Source organism: Coenobita brevimanus, chromosome 75 (genome assembly GCF_032717465.1).
Source record: "Coenobita brevimanus isolate Jiangsu-jjx chromosome 75, ASM3271746v2, whole genome shotgun sequence".
In the NCBI taxonomy this organism is placed as follows: domain Eukaryota; kingdom Metazoa; phylum Arthropoda; class Malacostraca; order Decapoda; family Coenobitidae; genus Coenobita; species Coenobita brevimanus.
In genome coordinates this window covers 22223691-22237370 of record NC_137028.1, presented here as the reverse complement: position 1 = coordinate 22237370, position 13680 = coordinate 22223691, and the positions used below count along the sequence as shown (strand labels likewise).

The window sequence follows — 13680 nt, the reverse complement described above, 5'->3', positions numbered from 1 at the left end:
CACTCACTTCATGTAGTGCTGCCTACTTCTTCCTTAGTCTTTATCATTCTTTTTCTGTGCCTGTCCTCCTCTCTTCATATTTCTCCCATCTTTCCTGTTGCTTCTTATTGCTTTTCTCTCCTTTACACATGGCTTTACATTGAATGACAAGCCAAATGGTTTCCTGTAAGCCAAGAAACCATTTACAACGCTGGGTGGTAACCATATAACCAAACCATACGTGCTTCCAACGTGTCAACAAGTGGGTTGGTAGAGGGTTAGTGCCCCTCCCCGTAAAACAAATAACTCAAGAGTCAAATGGCCACCCCTTACGGGATTATGGCGTCTGGCATTAGACAGATAGTTAATGTCTAATAATTTTAAGAAAATCTATTTGTTGCACTGGTGTTACATACCACCTTAATAATGCTGAACAGCTAAATATTAGTGTCAAATTAGAAATTTGTGTACTTGAACCCTTCCTGCTTGTCACAAGTGTATCAACCATAAAACACAGCAAAGCCAGCATGATGCTAATGGGAAAATAAAAATACCAGAGCACCACCATGAAATTTATTGTACAATTCAAGACTGATGACTTCTTGATTATGCACAATCTGAAAAACAGAAAGTAAAACTATTAATTTTATTACCAAGCATTATATATATATATATATATATATATATATATATATATATATAAAGTATATATATATATATATATATATATATATATATATATATATATATATATACAGTATATATATATATATATAGTATAATTCGAGACTGATGACTTTTTGATCATGCAATCTGAAAAACAAAGTAAAACTATTAATTTTATTACCAAGCACACACACACACACACACACACACACAGTAAAAGGCCATTAATCCGAATGGCAGTGGACCGAGAATCATTTGGATTATCAGATTTTTCAGATTTTTGGGTGGGACACCCAAGACACTTAACCCCTTAAACGCGGATCGTCTCATTTGCGACGCTCGGCCAAAAGGACATAATGGCGGATCGTCGCGTTTGCGATTCTAGTAAATTTTGAATAACCACGGGCAAGCAGGCTCCAGCTGGTATTGTCTATCAGTACCACCACCCTCTAGCTACAACTAGCACACTTTACCTTTGTACTACTGACCTCAGTTGTTGCCAAATATCGCGTTTTCCCCCCGTCCCCCCCCCCCACCACAGCCCGGCCAGCCTGGCTGTGATACATGGCAGCGCTCTGAGCGCTCAGAACTGTGAATCTGCACTCTCCTCTCACAAGCAGTTTATGCTACTAGGAAAGGCTTGTTTCCCCAGTTGTAACAATAGTTTTTTTTCTCACGGTTTGCCCCTGTTTAGCGTCAGTTTACTGCAGGCTTTCAAAGTGACATTATGGCGAGTTCTAGCTCTTCCCAGTCAGTGCAAGCAGCCGACAGGAAAGAGAATAAAGTGGCGGGCGTAAGGCAGAATAAAAAGCACGCCATGGTGATCTTTTGGGAAGTAATATGATTGAAAATAATGTAGTATACATGTTTTTAGCTGTGAAAATGGAAATGTTTGTTGAGTGACGGGAAGACCGCCGCCACAGTGCATGTCGGCCGTACACTCCGTTGATTTTAACCTTATTTTCAGTGCTTATTGTACAAATACGGATTCCTAACTACCTTTACGTTGTAGTATAAAGTTTACTGTGACAGAATGAGGCTGTGGTAGAGGGGAAACCGGGTTGCTGGAGGTGTGAAAGTGAAGATTTGGTTACCCAACTTTGCAAGTCTCCACAAGTCCTTGGGTAGTCCATGAAGGCTCAACACCTGTCTCTGGAGAAAGCTGAATGTAAGTACTATCTGCCATACCAAGTATAATGTTCTAGGGTTAATCTCTGATTTTTGGCGAATATCTTCCTACAGGTACTCAGACCGCGATACAACCCCGCCACTCGGGGGGGATCGACTGTACACGGCCGCGTTTAAGGAGTTAATTTCATGTTTAAACTGAAATTTTACCAAATGGATCACTTTTCATTCACTCATAGTTCAATATGGCACATATTAACATTCCGTATTACACAAACTTTTTACTTAATAATGTATTGCTGAAGACACTTGGTAAATTGAGATGTTATGGGTTGTTTAACTCACCAGTAATGCGTAGTGTTGAAAACAGCAGTTGTAGGCAGGTAAATCCAATCAGAGAATGGCCAGGGTTAATAATAATATGCACGTATTGTAAAGGCACAATTTGCCGTCAAAATATGGACGATTCGCCGTCAAGACGATTCCCCATCGTTTATTTACATATCAAGTTTATTTAGAAAGTACCGTACACTAGTTTTTGAATTCTGTACTTGTACCTCTTCAAAGTCGTTTTAAAATATACCCAGGATGTTGTAGTACCAATGGAAATTAATTAATGAAGACAGCTATGGATGACGCTAGAATATAATTCAAAGTCAACGACAGCAAGGTAGAAACAAGTTAATTACTGTCTAAAAGTGCAACTTCTAAATGATATCCAAAGACTACCCTATTGAATGAACATAGACTGATAGATCCCCCTAAAAATTAATTACTAAAGTATCAGTTAACCCCCTCAGACACAGTCACTCGATTCCCGTGACGTCGCCTTGTATTAGGTCTGGCACAGTCACTCGAATCGCGTGGTTTAAGCACAAAAATATTCTTCAGAAAAAAACTTATAGGCCGATTTGCGTGATTTTTGGGCGCGTCATAGGGTCACCAAAGCTCTCTCGAGGTAAGTCATTGGCAACGCTGCTTTGCCTTATCTACCTCAGCCCGCTCCCTCCAACCTCAGTGTTTGTCGAGCAGTCAGGCGGTGGTGTTTGACAGCTCGTGGTTCCCTTTAAATCGTCCATAATTCTCCCCCTCTCGCCCGAGGCAAAGGCCCTATTGACTCAGTGAGATAATACATTGTATGTGAACATATAGTGACGTGATATTGTCGATGGAACATACATATATGTATTGAAAAGCAATTCTGGCCGTTAGCAATCGCTGGGCCTTGGAACCAGACGCATGGTCAGTGTAGCGGGGTTTCGCCACTCCGCCCCCCCGTAGGCCGTATGGCGTGAGTGGAAATACGTATATAAATGAAGCCAAGGCATAAATATATATTGTGTGAAACATACTGTGGATGGCTTGGTGAAATTATAGAGCCAGCAAGCGTTACGTACGGCATGAAACAGTGTTGTGAAGGGGAAAACCTGAAGTCGGGAGGGGAGAATTACCGGTGTTTTAGGGCTGGAATTATTGTGATTCTGATAGTGTAAATGCGTATGGAATTGTATGAAATATACGTCAAACAAGCTGCGAGTTTCCGTGAACGAGTGAGGTGTGTGCTAAAAATAGTGTTGCCTCATACTCTCAGGGAGAAGCTGACTCACACACACACACTACATAACTCATCTTCAAATTCCTGGTCTAACTGGATCAACACCCCTGGAGGAAGTGAGTTCTGCAAATTTTGTTGATATATATAATAATCTATTACCATTACCTCTCCAACTTTCAGACAAATAACCATTTTCTCCTACAGATTACACATATGAAAGAAAGTAAATCTCCACAGCAGTAACTATAGAAGAGTTATGTTTGTGTAGTAGGTTATAACAATAGGAAAAATCCATGGAAGATGTAACAGTCTGTACAGATAGGGGGTAAAAAAAGTTGGTAGCATAGTCTTCAGGCAAGTGTGCAAGGAAAAAACAGTGTGTGTAAAAGTTGGTAGCGATCGGAAGAGTAACCTCACTTTGTCGGCCAATTACTCGAAAACTATTAGACATCGATTTTCTGTTACAACCATCATCAATACCACTAAATTCTACGTGTAATCAATACCAGAATGTAAGCCTTTGGTAGCGTTTTTGGGGGTAAAAGGCGAGGGTTTTTTTCTTTTTCCTCGCGTTTGTTATCAGTGACAAGCGCTCGGAGTACTAACCTCACTTTGTCGGCCAATTACTTGAAAACTATTAGACATCGATTTTCTGTAACAACCATGATCTATACCACTAAATTCTACGTATGATCAATACCAAAATGTAAGCATTATGTTACATTTTGTGCGAGAAAAGGCAGTGGAAATGAGTGTCTCTTCCCGGCTGTTACCATTGAAAAATGCTTGTAGTAATACAGTAATCACTCTAATATCCGGACGCCCAATATCCGAACATCCCCACTATCCAGACATAAGAATGTTTCATACTGTACTTTTTTCCATACTATACTTATCTCATTTCACTCTTTAATGTCCTTTATTGTGTGAATAGGGTGTTAGGAGCTAGGCATGTGCAGTAGGAAGGTGTTTTACTGAGTTAGGCCAGGTTAGGGTCCATAAGTACCAGTCCAGGAGCCAGTCACCAGAATGTTTATTATTGTATGAACCTACTTCTAAACCCTCATTTTGTTTCTTTTGCATTTATTTCAGTCATTTATGTGCCTTATTGGTGTGATTTGGGTCTTAAATAGGTGTTATGCATGTCCAGAGGGAGTTGTATAGGTGTTTCTCTGAGTTAGGGTCCATAAGTACAAGTCCATAAGCTGGGGCCCAATATCCGGACAGAACCAATATCCGGACCTACCTATGGCTCTATTACGTCGGATATTGGAGTGATTACTGTACTCTCTGTTTCTCGGCCAATTACTCGGAAACTATTGGACGTATCGATTTCACGTCTGAACCATGATGAAGAGCAGTAAATTCTACATATGTACAATACATAACTATGTAATATTTCTGATAAGAATTCGTTGTTACATAGACGGGAACATTGCATACGCCTTGCGCGCATCACGAAAGTCAATCACGCACGGAGTGCCTAGTACTTTTTTTCGATTTACTCGAGAACTATGAAGCGTATGGGGTTTGTACTTGAGATGGGGAAAGCTGGATAATTGGGGCATATTACTATGTTATAAAAACATAAGGTGCCTGGGAAAACTTTGCTCTCAGAGGTCAGTGAAATTTTTCCGAAAATGGCTTTCAGTTTTTGTCCATTTTCTCAAAAAGTATACATCGTATCTCAACCGGATTGGTTTCATTAGAAAGCTGATGTAATTCTCTATAAAAACTTATTAGATCATTTTTCTGTATGATGGAAAACATTCAAACGGCGATGTTGGGAAGTGAAAACAGTTTACTCGACCATGCTTCCAGGGCTAATAACTTTTTTGCTGGTGTTTTCCTGTGTTTTGGTCCTGTTTATCAGATAGAACAAACATCGATGCATACCTGGAGATAGGTTTCATGGGAATACATGGATTTTTGGGTGGCGAAAATAAGGCAAGAATGTGTTTCATTCGCTCAAATTTGCCGCGCGCGCGCTCCCCGGCCGGGCTGCTTCGTAGTGAAAAATCGTGAGCCAGAAAACTTACTGAAACTTACCGTGCGGGAAAGGGTTAATAAATATAATTATAGAATGACTGTGAATCGTCTAGGGTGCGAATTGTCCTGACGGCGAATTTGTCATTATTGTTGTGACAGCGACTTGTCCCGAAAATATTAGTGGATTTACCTGCCTGTTTGCTCATGCACTTCAGCCTGCCTGACAGCCTGCATACGTTTCTTGCAGAACTCGTTTCGAAAGATATGGAAATTGATCACCTCAGCGCAATTGTAATTATTATTTTGTTCAACGAAATGCACCAGTTTATCGAAGTACAGTATACAGAAGCTTCCTTCCATGAAACTTCCATGACTACATCGTTCAGCTCTTCGACACATTTGGCGCCCAGTTTGAATTTTTTAATTTTGATTTTTTTTTTTACTTTTGGAGTTTTTGTCAGCCTTCTTCAAAAATTCGGATTATTGGGATTTTTGGATTATCAGTGTTCGGATTACTGGACTTTTACTGTATATAAAGGGGGGGGAGGGTATTTCAGTCAATTCCATATTTGAAAGTAGGCAGTGGCAACCATCATCCGCTCACTTGATGCTACCAATTTCTTCCTTCACCATTATCCTTCTTATCTGTCTGCCCTCCTCTTCCTATTTCTCCCAACTTTCCTTTTCAGGAGGCTTTACAATAAGTGACAAACCCAATGGTTTCCTGTAAGCCAGGAAAACATTTACAACACTAAGTGGTACCCGTATAACCAACCCATACATGTTCCCTACGTGTCAAGTAGGTTGGCAGAAGATTAGTGCCCCTTCCCGTAAAACAAAGACAAACGTCCACCCCTTACAGGGTTGTAGCATCTGACTATAGATGGACAGAATTATAAACTAAAAACTACAGTAGTTACTTGACCACATACTGATCTTACCTCATGTGGAGTTGCTGATACATTTACTTTGACCTTGCACGCATCTTCCTGCGCTTACGCTTAAGCCTGCGCATACGCTTCTTCCTCCACTGCAAAAAAGATTAGAGCATTACTGTAATTATACTATAATCCTTTAAGATTAGTGCATTACTGTAATTATACTGTAATCCTTTAATTTCAAACTCCTTGTTGAAATGAACATTAGCAGCCCTCAAATCACTGAAAACCACTTGCTCACCACACTTATAAGTATGAGGGAGATCCTGAACAGAACTTCAATTTCAACTGGCACAGGAGAAACCAAACCCCCAAATAAAAACCTCTCCTTCCTCCTGTGGCACAAATGATCAAGGGCTGCCCACAAGCAAATCACAATACAGTAAAACCTCGATAAAACAGACTTCAATAGACTGGAATTCGCTTTCATCGGACTTGAGAAGGTACCAGACTAAATTCCTATACAGTAACCCCTCTACTATCTGATGTAATAGAGCCAAAGGCATGTCCAGAAAGTGGTCCCATCCGGAATGTGGGCCCCTGGGTCCTGGACTGGTACTTAAGGACCCTAACCCAACCTAACATTGAAAGCCACCTAAATAACTCCCTACCAGACATGCATAGCAACTATTTAAACCTATTTAAGACCCTATTCACACCAATAATGGACATAAAGCATGAAATAAATGAAAAGGAACCAAAGAATGAGGAATTAGAAGTGACTGTACCTCAGCCAGGGTACTTACAGCACATCTGTGGCCACCATCTCAAAGGCTTTGGCAGCGGTGAAAATGCTCTTGAAGCACGTACAGTACTCCAGTGTTGTGCTGCACTTAATTCTTTGCACTGTGAGTTATAATTGTTTAACACTGCACATTGTTCCTAACTACATCACGCCAGTTTCAACCGCGTTTCAACCGCCAATTTGCACTCCCTAGTTGATTTTAACACTGCACAACTGTAAATTCCCGTGTGGTCTAGTGGCGAGGTATTGCAGTTTATTCACTGTTTATTCACAAAAAACGAGCACATATGTCTTACATGGCAATACGCATCTACTCACCATCGAAGTTAGGCAGTAACTGTTGATGACAGGGAAAGAGTTGCCAGATCGCAACGGCCACATTACCAAACTCCTCAATTTTCATTACTAAATTTAACTTTTCATTACCAAACTCGTAAAGCTAGCATTTATTCTTCACTAATTATATATACAAGTGGAAATACATGTAATCACTCTCCTTATAATTAACAGCATGTTGATTATTTTCACGCTATGTAGACTAGGAGATTAATCAGAGAGAGCAATCCACCATCTTGGTCCTGTGTATCCTCATACATGTGAAAAATCCGTTTGGTAATGCATTACTCTGATTCATTATCAAACAAATTTTTCATTACCAAATTGGCCCACATTTGGTAATGAAAAATACCAAATGGCAACCCGGAGGGGGGAGGGGGGAGGAAGGAAGGAGTGAAGGGGCCAATGTGTAAACCGCTGTTCGGCGCCGCACAGCAATTTCAAATTACGGGTGGGGAAATTTTTTTTTTTTTTTTTTTTTTTTTTTTTTTTTTTGGGGGGGGGGGACATTTTTGGATTCCTAAGGTCCAGGCCCACACTGTCCAGTAAGTGGGGTGTCCGGAAAGTACGGGTATTACTGTATATCGGAAAAAGTCCGATTAAGCCAGAAGCAGTCCGGACTGCCTGACCACTTCAGGTATGTTCAATACAATAAGGTAAATAAAAAACATCTTTATCAATGTACAGTACAGTATTATTATATATATCACACCATTTCATTAATGTAGTGACGTTATAACACAGTACAGTACCGCAATGGTAGTCAAAATAGTTTAAAAACCGTTCATGCAATCCGAACTAATGCCTAATACAGTAATCCCCGTACTATCTGCACGCCCACTTTCCAGACACCCCACTTAGCGGACATTGTGGGCCTGGACCTTCGGAACCAAAAATAAATAAATAAAATAAAAAATCCAAATTTTTTCCCACCCGTAATTTGAAATTGCCACGTGATGCCGAACAGCTGTTCACACCAAGGCCCCTTCATCCTTTCCTTCCTTCCCCCTTCCCCCTCCCCTGTCAGAGTTGCCATTTGATGTTTTTCCTTACCAAATGTGGGCCAATTTGATAATGAATCAGAATAATGCATTACCAAACAGATTTTTCACATGTATGAGGATACACAGGATGGAGATGGTGGATTGTTTGCTCTCTCTGATTAATTTGCTACCCTACATAGCGTGAAAATAATCAACATGCTGTTAATTATAAGGAGAATGATTACATGTATTTACACTTGTATATATAATTAGTAAAGAATAAATGCTAGCTTTACGAACTTGGTAATGAAAACTACGGAGTTTGGCAATGTGGCCGTTGCGATCTAGCAACTCTGTTTCCCAGTCACCAACAGTTACTGCCTAACTTCAATCGCGAGTAGATGCTTATTGCAATGGAAGCCACAAGTGCTCGTTTTCTGTGAGTAAACAGTGAATAAACTGCAATACAGTAAGACCTCACTATAACGGACTAATTGGGGCCCAAACCATTCTGAAAAATGCAAAATTCCGATAAAAGCAACATTCAGACTTCCCCCTCTTAATCTGGACTTTTTCCGATATATCAGACATTAGTCCGGATCGTATGAACAGTTTTTAAACTGTTTTGACTATCATTGAAGTACTGTACTATGTTATAACTTCACTACATTAATCAAATGGTATTATAATACTGTACTGTACACTGATGAACATGTCTTTTATTTACCTTATTGTGGTGAACACAGCTGAAGTGGTCAGGAAGTCCAGACTGCTTCTGGCTTTACCAGACTTTTTCCGACATATAGGAATTTAGTCCGGTAGCTCTTCGAGTCTGATAAAAGCGAATTCCGGTCTACTGAAGTCAGTTATATCGAGGTTTTACTGTACCTCGCCACTAGAACACATGGGAATTTACAGTGTTGTGCAGTGTTAAGAAATTAGAGTGCAAAGGATTAACTGTGGAGTGCAAATTGGCGGTTGAAACTGGCGTGGTGCAGTTAAGAACAATGTGCAGTGTTAAGCAATTATAACTTACAGTGCAAAGAATTAAGTGCGGCACAACACTGGATTACTTTACATGCTTCAAGAGCACTGCCAAAGCCTTAGTGAAGGCAGCCACAGACATGCTGTATGTACCCTGGCTGAGGTACAGTCACTTCTAACTCCTCATTCTTTGGTTCCTTTTCATTTATTTCATGCTTTATGTCCATTATTGGTGTGAATAGGGTCTTAAATAGGATTAAATAGGTGCCATGCATATCTGGTAGGGAGTTATTTAGGTGGCTTTCAAAGTTAGGCTGGGTTAGAAGTACCAGTCTAGGAGCCAGGGGCCCACTTTCCGGACATGCCTTTGGCTCTATTACGTCGAATAGTAGAGGGATTACTGTATATCAGAAAATGTCCATGTTAGCAGGAGGGAGTCCGGATGTCGCTTTTATCGGAATTTTGCATTTTTCGGAATGGCTTGGGCATCAATTAGTCTGTTATAATGAGGTCTTTCTGTATCTGTAACAGCTATGAGGAAGGCCATCCCCACCTACTTCAACACAACACCCATAACAGCTGGTCACCCCCACCTACTCCAACACACTTGTAACAGCTATGGGGCAGGTCACCCCCACCTATTCGATCTCAAACTGTTTTAGTTGCTCTAGGAATACACAGTATTTCATTTCTCTTAACCCCTAGGATACGCAAGTCGACTGACCGTACCTACATGAAAATCTATGTATGGAGCCGATTTTTCAACTCTTAAAGAAATAAAAAGTGTTATGCCCAAGGTTTAGAGCTTGAATTTACACACGTTATGCCACAAACCAAAGCACTTTAGACCAACTGGCTCATGAGCCATATTCCCGTCAAAGATGGAAAACGTTACCCTTCCAGGGGGCGCAACTCCCGTTTTCTATGTGCTCCCACGCCATTCTTCCCCTCCCTCCTTCCCACCTATTCGCACTCAGTTCTGATTGGCTGGAAGGGATATACGTCACGATCGGGGCGAAGCGTGTTTTCCCCAGTTTTTCCATGAGCCCCTCAATCATATTCGGTACTTTGTGTAATACTGAAAAAGGATTGATCGATCCTGTTGGCAATTTACGGGCTAAGTTGACAGCTTATACTGATAAGCAGACTAAGCCCATTCAATCTAATAACATTTGACAGGTTCACTATATAAAATCTAGAAAGGAACTTTTTAAGTCAAAGGATGATGACTGTATCAAACCCACTACTGCTGGAGAGAAAAAAAAAAAAAAAAAAAAAAAAAAACAGGACTTAGCCTACTTTTTTATTTCTAAAACTTAGATGAGCTGGAAACTACAACCAAATATGAGTTCAGAAGATTTAAAGGCATGCCACCATTTAGTAACACTGGAAAGGATAGTCAACTGTAATATAATATGCTGTACAAGTACAAAGTACAGGTTAGGACCAAGAAATACCACTGCTCAGACTGAAGGATGCAGTTCTCATGGTTATGTGAGGTATTGCACAGGCTGACCTAGAAGACTGCTGCTCTCATGGTTAGGTAGGCATCAAAGGTTTAGTGTGATATCCATTAAAACAAACCACTTTCAGTGACCAGTTAAGGCTAAAAATGCCAGTCAGGACCAAAGAAATGAAGGTGTGACTTTCAGAAAGATTAAATCTCCCCTACTATACAATGACCCACTGCTTATTTTATTCTTGCTACTTCAATGGCAGATGAGTGGTCAGCATTGCTAAGTATAAAGCTGCGAACCAAGTAGTGCCAGTCTGAACCACGGTGTGGGGCAGCCTACACCATTCAACATGTACAACTACCTTTTATGAGTTAGTGGGTAATAGGCCAATCAATAGAGGAAGAAAAACGGCTGAAAAAGGAAAAAAAAATTGTGGAAAGCTGCAATAAGCTTTATTGTCTTCGTAATAGGGTACTTAATAACATATTAATTTTGCACCCCTCTACCGCCCCAGATTTGGCCGCCATCTTGAAAAATGGGCAGCGAAAAACAGTTTTTTGCAAATATCTCGCTTGGGACTCACTTTAGTGGAAAATATGTCGATACATAAAATAATCTACATAAAATTCTCTACAAAACTCTCCTATTCATTTTTGTGATACGTTGCACTGTTTTGGTTCCAGAGGTGCGAAAATATTCGCAATTATTTATTTCGTACCCCCAGTGCCCGAATTTCACGTGGTAATTTTTTTTGCATGCAATATTAAAAAATGCTTCAAGTTCCTAAGTCAATGGTAGTTTTTCTTTTGTTTCAGGACTATGAAAAGAGATAGTTAACCTATCAGTGATTCCTATATTGTGGAAAAATGTCTTCATTGAGGAAATGCTTCATTTGTGAAGGACAGCTTTCTGAGGGTGTGACTTCGGGAAGTTAAAGAGAAAGGTGTGAAGACACTGATAGACTACAGCATTAAGTGGAAAGATGGAAAACAATCTCAGTTAAAAGGACTGAAAAGTGTGAAAGTGCATGAAAAATGTAGGAAGGTGTATATGAAAGAAAGGAGTGCTGAAACTTTCCAGTCAAGACGGGAAACCTCTCAAGTGCCTACAACGTCTCTGAGAAGTCTAGTGTCAGATTTTGATTTTCTTCATGATTGCCTTTTTTTGTGGAAAAGAAGCATCATATGAGTTTTTGAAAAAACAAAGCAAAAAACTTTCAAGTGAGCGTGAATCTGTGCATCGTGTAGAGACTCTTCATGTTAAGGACACTATTTTGAAAGCTGGTGAAATGAGAAATGATGAGTGGGGCAAAACAGTATGTACTCGCATATGTAATGTACTTGATTTAGTTGCTGCTGAGGCAAGATACCATTCAACCTGCATGAAAAAATTCTTCCAAACATCTTCTGGGATGAAATGTGGTCGTAACAAAAGTTCTACAGTTTTAGAGGCAATTGACTCATGCTTTTAACTACCTGGAGGGAAATCGAGAAGAATGCCAATTTACCTTAAGCGAGATTTTTGAGGGACATGAGGGTGAGCTACCAACTGAAAAAAAACAATAAAATCTGAACTGAAAGAAAGATATGGACAAGACATTGTTGTTTCTGTGAACAAAAACAGAGTGGTGTGTTTCCGTGACACAGGGAACAAAATTCTGACTGAAAAACAAAGTAGTAATGACGAGAAAGAAGAGCGGCTTCGGATAGTAAATACAGCCACCAAAATAATTGCTTAAGATATAAGGTCACAGATGTATGAAACTGATCAGTGGGCTAGGGGTCCAAGATCCATTGCCTGGACCTGGGACTGTGCAGTGAGTGGGACCTGTGCTGTGTCTGTCCCCCTTTATTAATACTGAAGATGACAAAACAAGTTCAAAGCAAGCCTGAGGACAGTAAATCACCCATGGGGATGAGAGTGGGTTCATGGAATATGGGAAGTTTGAGGGGAAGAGCACGGGAAGTCGTTGAGGCATTCAGTAGGAGGTGGGTGGATGTGGCATCTTTGCAGGAAGTCCGGTACAGGGATGGATCAGCCAGAAAGATCGTTGGGAAGGACTGTTGCTATAAGTTGTTTTGGCAGGGGAGGACAGACGGATATGGAGGTGTTGGTGTGATGGTTGGGAAGAAATGGGTGGAATATGTTATGAATGTTTTGAGAGTAAGCGATAGGATATTGGTAGTGAAAATTCTGTTGGGAAGAAAGATAGCTGTGATTATATCGGCATATGCTCCACAGGCAGGATTGGATGAATCAGAGAAAGATAGATTTTGGGATGATTTAATACGTGTAGTGGGTGGTATGCGGGATGATGAGATAGTGATTTTGGGAGGGGACTTAAATGGTCATGTAGGTGAAGCAGCACAATGTTATGAAGGAGTGCATGGGGGATGTGCATATGGTCTTAGGAATGCAGAAGGGGAAAGGATACTCGAGTTTGGGGAGGCATCGGACATGATTGTGTGCAACACATATTTTAGGAAGAGACAGTAGGTTAATTACGTATGAGTCTGGGGGAAATAGCAGTCAGATAGATTATTTTCTGGTTAGGAGGGCCGATAGGTTAGTGAGGGATGTTAAAGTTATAGGAAGTGAGGAGTGTGTGCAGCAGCACAAACTATTGATTTGTGATATGGTGCTTAAAGAACAAGTGATGAAAAAGAGGACTTATGTACCTAGGAGGAAAATATGGAAGCTGAAAAACCAAGTAGTAAGGGATGCCTTCTATAGAGAGTTGAGGAGAGTGGTGGCTGAACAGGAAGCTGTAGACAGAAGCGTTAATGAACAGTACAGAGCCCTCAAGAACAATTTCTTGAGAGTTACTGATGTAACATGCGGCTGGACAAGAGGACCACCAAGACATAAAGTAACTTGGTGGTGGGATGAGGGTGTAGAAGCTGCAATTAAGGAGAAAAGA

General features: G+C 40.5%; 1 long non-coding RNA gene across 1 annotated transcript in view; it reads right to left on the bottom strand.

The window, feature by feature from the left end:
* Positions 1–537: 537 nt before the first annotated feature.
* The window catches only part of LOC145408034 (uncharacterized), a 35080-nt gene continuing 21937 nt past the window's right edge, over positions 538–13680 (bottom strand). Inside the window, exons 3-4 of the long non-coding RNA XR_013898849.1 lie at positions 6259–6347; positions 538–596 (exon numbers count right to left, since the gene is read on the bottom strand). This is a non-coding gene — a long non-coding RNA (uncharacterized LOC145408034). The remainder of the gene's footprint in view (positions 597–6258; positions 6348–13680) is intronic.